Raw genomic sequence first — 8,519 nt, forward strand, 5'->3', positions numbered from 1 at the left:
TTTCTTTTCTTTCTTTCTTTCTTTCTTTCTTCCATGAGACAGGGTGTTGCTGTGTCGCCCAGGCTGGAGAGCCGTGGCGCAATCACGGCTCACTTCAGCCTCGACTTCCCGGGCTCAAGGAATCCTCCCACCCCAGGCTCCCAAGTAGCTGGGACTACAGGTGCACACCACCATGCCTGGCTATTTTTTTTTTTTAGTTTTAATTTTTAGTAGAGACTGTGTCTTGATATGTTGCCTAGACTAGTCTGAAACTCCTGGGCTCAAGTGATCCTCCTGCCTTAGTTTCCCAAAGTGCTGGGATTACAGGCACCAGCCACTGCGCCTAGCCTGCTTTTTAAAATTACAGCTTTTTTGAGGAATAATTAATATAATCTAAAATGTAAATACCATACAAGTAAGATGTACAATTCAGGCCGGGTATGGCAGCTCACGCCTGTAATCCCAGCACTTTGGGAGGCCGAGGCCGGTGGATCACTTGAGGCCGGGAGTTCAAGACCAGCCAGGCCAACACAGTGAAACTCCTTCTCTACTAAGAAATACAAAAATTAGCTGGGCGTGGTGGCATGTGCCTGTAATCTCAGCTACTCGGGAGGCTGAGGCAGTAGAATCGCTTGATTGAACCTGGGAGGCAGAGGTTACAAGCCGAGATTGCCCCACTGCACTTCAGCCCCAGAGCAAGACTCCATCTCAAAAATAAATAAATAAAATGTACAATTCAATGAGTTTTAGTTTATTCACAGAGTTGTGCCATCATCACCAAATCTACCCTTAGAACATTTTCATCACTCCAAAAAGGAACCTCTTCTCCATTAACAGTCATTCCACAAACTCTAGGTAGAGATATTCTTTCTCTATAGATTTACCTATTCTGGACAATTCATATAAATAGAATCACAGAATATGAAGTCCTTTGTGACTTTCTTCTTTCACTTAGCATAGTATTTGTGAAGCTCATCCATGTTATAGCTTATATTAATATTTCATTCTTTTTTATGGTCAATATTCCATTATACGCATATACCATATTTTGTTTACTCATCCCATGAATTGATGAATATTTAGATTGTTTCTACTTTTATGGGCTATTATGAATAATGCTGCTGTGAGCATTCATGTACAAGGTTACTTGTGGACATATATTTTTATTTCTCTTGAGTATATACCTAGGGACAGAATTGCAGGATCATAAGGTAACTCGGTGTTTTTGAGGAACTGCCAGTCTGTTTTCCAAACTGGGCACACCATTTTACAATCCCACCAGCAATGTGTCAGGGTTCCAATTTTTCCACATCCTTGTCAACACTTGTTATAGTCTTTTTTATTTTAGCCAACCTAAAGGGTATGAAGTGATATCTCATGGGGTTTTGTTTGTTTGTTTGTTTTGAGACAAGGTATTGCTCTCTCACCCAGGCTGGAGTGCAGTGGTGCAATCATAGTTCACTGCAGCCTCAAATTCCTGGGCTAAAGCAATCCTCCCACCTCAGCCTCCCAAGTGGCTGGGACAACACGTGCATGCCACCACACAAGTTAATTTTTGTATTCTTTTGTAGAGATGGGATCTCACTATGTTGCCTGAGCTGGTGTCTCATGGTTTTGATTTGCATTGCCTTGGTGACTATGCTGTTGAGCATCTTTTCATGTGTTCATTGGCCATTTATCTTTTTTGAAGAAAGTCTACTTAAATCCTTTCCCTGTTTTTAAATTGGATTATTTTTCTTTCTATTGTTGAGTTGTAAGAGTTATTTATTTATATATTATATATCCAAGTCTCTTATCAGATACATGATTTGCCAATATATTATCCCAGGCTGTAAGTTGTCTTTTTACATTTTAAAATAATTATTTATTTATTTATTTATTTATTTATTTAAAGATGAGGTCTTGCTATGTTGCCTAGGCTGGTCTTGAACTTTAGGGCTCCAGCGATCCTTGGGCCTCAGCCTCCTGAATCGCTGGAATTACAGGCAGATGCCACCATGCTTGGTTCTTTTTACTTTCTTGATGTTGTCATTTGAGTTTTTAATTTTGATGAAGTCCAGTTTACCTGTTTTTTCTTTTGGTGTCGTATCAGTGACTAACCCAGTCATGAAATTTGCTCTTAATATTTATTTTAAGAGTTTTATAGGTTTAGTTCTCACCTTTAGGTTTTAAATTCATGTTGAGTTAAATTTTGTATGTAATGTGAGATGGGGGCCAATCTGTTTTTTGGTTGGAAAATTCCCATAATTCAATAACAGTGACTAAGGGGAACCCCACAACAGTGAATTCATAAGTGGTGCAAAACTTTAGAGTTGAGCTGAATATTTTCTAAATTCCCTCTGGATCAAAAATTTTGTGTTTTTTTTTTTTTTTAAGGAGACCTATGGGTAGTTAAGTGTATAAATGTAAGGGGTTAAGTAATGTAAACTGAAATAATATGTCCATTAGTAGGTTATGAAATCAATTTATTCAGTCATAACCAGTATTTTTTAGTCAAGCAAAAAGGACAGGAATAATCAGAACATGCCTACTGTATTAAAGAAAGTGCTGCTTCATAACTTTTGTGTAATGCATGTGTGTGTGTATCTGAGTATACCAGGAGTTGGTATAAAATGTGATTTTTACTGTGGGCCATATCTTTTAAAGTTGGAAAAACACTGTATAAACTATAGCTGTAGAATTCTTTCTTTCCACAAACATTTTATTGAGTGCTTATTTTGTGCCAGGCCCTCTGCTAAGTGCCGGGAATAAAATGATAAACAGCACATGGTCCCCACCCTGCAACTTTGCACATAGGCAGTGCGATCCATATGGGGTACCTAGAGACAAAATACTATGCCCGTTTCAATTTTCCCAAACCATGAGGACTCCTTCCAAATATTGGTGTTTGGTCCCTTGGGACTTTTTTTTTTTTTTTTTTTTTTTGCAATTAATGCTTAGTTGTTTATCTCATTTGAGATTTGCATACATATTTACTTTTCTTTCAATAAAGAGGACTTTGTTCCCAGGTTTATAATTGCATACTATGTTTATTATATTAAGAAGAGAGTGTAAGTCTAGAAATAGAAGTTTACCATAACTGAATTGTTTTCCATTTTACTCCAACTATATTTAAATTAGTCTCACTGGACAGACCTCAGATATTTTATAGTAGTGTTATGCTACTTCTTAAGGGAAAAATTTAAAATCGTAGCAAAAATTTTCTTTATTATCCAAGTGTTCGGCAAAACTGGGCATTGAGAATAGTGACATGTAAACCATTTTGCAGATTGAGTTTAGGAAAATTAGTGTGCTGTATTTGCAGTCAAGCAATCAAGCCACTCATTTACAGCAGCTGTGTGTAATCGTAGCGCTGACATTTGCTCCTTCTCTTTATCTGACACCATTTATCAATCTCTAAGCCTTATAAATTCCCAGGAGGTTTAGAAGATCTTAATTTAAAATTTCAAAAATCATAACCAGTTGAACATGCCAGGCAGGTTAAACGTACACATATGCACACACACACTTCCACAAATGTATCTACTTTTTGAATGACTCTGACATGTTCCCACTTGTGATTTTTACGTCTAGTTATGAAATTTTACCCACAACCTCCTAATTTTACTTTGAATTTCATTAAGGTCCTTTTCTCCTCCTCTGTTTATTCTGCCTCCTCCAATGTTGCCCTTCACAAAATAACTTGCTAATCTCTTACAAGGTCTTAAGGACCAAAGCCAGGTTTACAGCCTTTTCTTCTAACTTAAAATTGCTTAATCTTCTCATATACTGTACCCCTCTGTTTCACTCAGCATTCTATTTCTATTTTGAATGGTTGCCTATAAATAAATAAAAATTTCTGGGACATTTTAATGGAAATATTAATCTTGATTATATTCAAGTCAAGAATATAATATAGCTATGTATTGGTTCAAAAAACCCACAGAGAGGCCAGGCGCAGTGGCTCACGCCTGTAATCCCAGCACTAGGCCAAGGTGGCCGGATCACTTGAGGTCAGGAGTTCGTGAACAGTCTGGCCAACATGGTGAAACCCCATCTCTCTACTAAAAATACAAAAATTAGCTGGGTGTGGTGGTGTGTGCCTGTAATCCCAGCTATTTGGGAGGCTGAGGCAGGAGAATCACTTGAACCTGGGAGGTTGCTGTGAGCCAAGATCGCACCACTGCACTCCAGCCTGGGTGACAGAGGTGCGATAGCACCAAAAAAAAAAAAAAAGAAAGAAAAAAAGAAAAGAAAAAAAACCACGGAGAATATAGCCAAATTAGTAATTTTTCTCTTGATACACCAACATGGAGCTTTCCTCTAGGTAATTTTTTAAAATGGAAAGAAATATAATAACACTCTCTTAAAAGCACTGAATGAAATAACTCCTTGGTTTTTTTTTAACTCATCTATTTTTGAAAACTTTTTTTTTATAATTTGGAAACGCCTATGAAATTAATAATGACATTTAATTTCAGAGAGATTTCACTTGGTAATTTCAACAGTTTTGAGTTAGACTATTTACATTTTAAGATTTTAATGGTTTAAGACACATTTGAAAGGTTCAAAAGTGCTTTTGGTTTTCAGGGAATAAAAAAAGGGCCATTTGTCCTGCTTTCTCAATTTTTCTCCACTTTTCTCCCTAAAAATGGACCTACTTTGGGTATCAGGTTATCCTCTAAGTATCAAGAGGTAGGAAGCCGATTGAGTAAAAGTTAGGATGATGGGAACTCATGATTTTCTTGGAGGGGCAAGTCCTACTTTCTAGTTGTTTTCTCCTTTCTGAAGAAAGAAATTCTGTTTTAATCAAGTACTGGTGTAAAGGAAAGAACCCCGGCCTTTATTTCTGCTCGTTGTGACTTTGAACAAGAGATTCAACCTCTCTGAGGCTTAGTTCCTCATCTGTAAAATAGCAATACAATATATTCTCAGGCCAGGACTTTGAGGCTACAGTGAGCTGTGATGGTGCCACGGTACTCCAGCCTGGGTGACGGAGCAAGACCCTGTCTCTAAAATATACATATATATATATACACACACACACACACACACACACACATTTTATATATATTTATATATATTCACAGATGTTTGTGTCTGTCTATATATATTTTAGAGACAGGGTCTCTAAAATAGGAATATATATATTATTAGAAAACAAAGAATATACACATATATATTCTCTTAATCTCATCAGTGAGATAACAGGAGGAATTTCCAAATCAGGCTCCCAGTGGGAACTCAATAAATGTTATTTACCATCTGGATGAAAGCATTGAGAATACTTTTACTGCTAGTCAGTCACTAATCTGAAACAGTCACTCATTAAAACACAGTTTGGATGTTAAAATCTTTAAAAATATATGTTTCCTCTTTAGTTATCAGTCTACATGGACATTCTACTCTCTTTTTTGCATATGAAAAAAAAGTCATGAGTCTAGTGGGTAGACTTTGAAATAGCTATGAATCCGAGATTTCTGCATGAACATGTTTTTCTCAGGACACTTGTGTGAATTTATAGATTCTGCTTTGTCTTATAAAACTAAACACAAAACCAAAAACTTTTTATTATGGAAAACACTAGACTATATAAAAGTAGGCTGAATAGTCTAATGAACCCCCCACGTACCCTAACCCAATGTCACGCCCTGGGCAATCTTGTTTCATCTGTACCCTCACCCACATCCCTCCCTGCTCTACATTTCTGAAGGAAATCCCAGACAATGCATTTCATCATAAAACCTTCAAACTCTGTTAAATGTTGTCTTTATAAGTCTTCTGTTTAAACGTTGGTCAGAATAATTTGCTCTGGGGGAGTTTGGATTTATCAGAAAAGTTTCTCTACTGAAATATTTTCAACCCTTAACGTCTATCATGGTCGAGTTGTAAAGTGTGTTAATTGCCGAGAGGACTTGTGTGCACTCTACAGCTTCCGGAAGACCTAAGGACACAAGCATGCTCAGGCTAAGAAATGCTCAAGGAATCTAGACCTGGGGAAAGATAGGGTAGTTTCAGTTACTGAAAAAAAACAAGCAACAAAAAGCGTGTCTGTGCCAAGAACAGATTACAGCAGAGCTGGGTCCCCTAAGCTTTGGGATAACTGGGTGGGGCCTGGGTTGGCAGATCCCTGGGGGGCAGTCACTTTCTTGCACCTTTCTTGACCCCTTTTTGTTTATACATTGGGAAGCAACACATGGCCCTCATCTTCCACCTCTGCTGCGTTTCTCTCTTCGGAATACCTTCTGGAAGACCTTACTGGGAAGTCACTTTGTTCCTCTGTGCTTCTGCACTGCTCTAACACTTGTTATATGTCAGTATAGATTGCTGTGGAAATGTCTATCTTCCCTTACTAAGATGTAAATGCCCTGACAGCAGAAGCCACAGTTGATTAATCTTTTTATGCCCAGGACTCACTGTACTACAGCGCCTGAAATCAAATAAGTGGACAATCAATGTTTGTTGAATGATTGATTGCCGAGTGACTAGCTTGTAAAACCAAACCTACTCTTAAGGAAATAATTCAAATGTTGCCCCCTAAGAGTCTTCCATCACTGTCAATTCTTCATACTCTTAACAGCTTTATTTTTTGTCATATGAGTTATCATTGCCTGAAATTATATATTTGTTTAACTTTTACTTGTACATTGTCTGCCTTCCCACACTAGAGGGTAACTCCAAGAAGGCAGGGATTTTTAAATTCACTATTGTAACCTTAGCACCTAGTGCATGGCAAGTGACTAGCACCTAGCGAACAGCTCTCAATAAATTTGTATTATTGAAATAATGGTGGTGTCATCAATTCAGTCAGCATTACAAGTTGTATTTTCAGCTGAGCGTGGTGGCTCACACCTGTAAATTCTAGCACTTTGGGAGGAGGAGGCAGGCATATCACTTGAGGTCAGGAGTTCAAGACCAGCCTGGCCAAAATGGTGAAACCTCGTCTTTATAAACATACAAAAATTAGCTGTGCGTGGTGGCGCACTTGTAGTCCCAGCTACTCGGGAGGCTGAGATACAGTAGTACCAGCTACTTGGGAGGCTGAGGCTGAGGCTGCAGTCCCAGCTACTCTGGAGGGTGAGGCTGAGGCACAAGAATCACTTGAACCTGAAAGGCGGGAGTTGCAGTGAGCCGAGATTGTGCCACTGCACTCCAGCCTGGGTGACAGAGGCAGACTCCGTCTAAAAAAATAAAAATAAATAAATAAAAACAAGAGGCCAGGCGTGGTGGCTCACGCCTGTAATCCCAGCACTTTGGGAGGCCAAGGCGGGCAGATCACCTGAGGTTGGGAGTTCGAGACCAGCCTAACATAGAGAAACTTCGTCTCTACTAAAAATACAAAAAATTAGCCAGGCGAGGTGGTGCATGCCTGTAATCCCAGCTACTGAGGAGGCTGAGGCAGGAGAATCGCTTGAACCCAGGAGGCGGAGGTTACAGTGAGCCAAGATCGTGCCATTGCACTCCAGCCTGGGCAACAAGAGTGAGACTCCGTCTCAAAAAAAAAAAAAAAAAAAGAGGTTGTATTTACATTTTTATATGCCTACAACATTGATTAATATTCCCTTAGTTAAGTCCCCAGCTGCTGATTTTTGCATTACTTAGGTAGCCACAGGCTTTTCTGTTTTTATAAACAAAAAACTGTTTTGAACATTTGGACCCATGTGCCAGTTTTGAACATTCTGTTTTGAACATTTGGACCCATGTGCCAGTTTGGCTCTTGATACATTGAATACCTACTGTTGATACATAATTTATATTTTGAGCCAAGTCTGAGGACTGAGAAGGCTCAAGACCAAGGCTTCCTAACAGAGTGATTTCAGATAGGCTGTTCCCACTATGATTGTTCAGTAATATAACTTCCCTTTCCCCGTGCCTATTTCTTAAATGCCCGAGGGTAAGGATGTGAGCCAAGCTGCCCGCAGACTTCTTGCTGCCAGGGCCTTCAGGAGAGCTCTCTTTCTGGTCTTCGGTTGGAGCCCCTCTCTGGGGGTGACACTTTGGCATTGGCAGAGCTCTGTTTTGCATTTCTGCTGGATTTTTAAATGTTTAGGTATCTGGTAGATAGTCATGAATTGCATTTACAAGTTTAGACACTTTTGTACAATAGTAACAGGAGGTAGAAGAGGGAGTTAAGGAGGTGTGAGGGCTTCACTGAAGAGTGATATTTGGTTTACTGACATTGTGTTTTGGCGGCATCTCTTCCTACCACCATAACATGGACACTTTTTTCCTTCTCAAAGTATTTTTCTGATTTTAATCTATAACATTCATTTATTCTCTTAGTAAAAGTGCAGTATGTAAATTTCTTTCAGATCAATTTCTGCACACCTTAGTATGCAGAGTTTTTATTAAAAAATTATTTCTATAGTAGTAAGAAGTTAACTCTTCCTAGTTTTAAAAAGATAAATTTGATTGACCTCTTTAACTGTTCTTCCACCAAATGGAACTGCAGTAGTCTACATGATCTGTATAATTTATTAATGATTGAAAGTAAACTGTTAGCCTTTAAGGCATTGTTTACCATGGCTCTATAAAACACAGTTATCACTGTGATTCTTCAG

The sequence above is a fragment of the Pongo abelii genome, chromosome 2 (genome assembly GCF_028885655.2).
Source record: "Pongo abelii isolate AG06213 chromosome 2, NHGRI_mPonAbe1-v2.0_pri, whole genome shotgun sequence".
In the NCBI taxonomy this organism is placed as follows: domain Eukaryota; kingdom Metazoa; phylum Chordata; class Mammalia; order Primates; family Hominidae; genus Pongo; species Pongo abelii.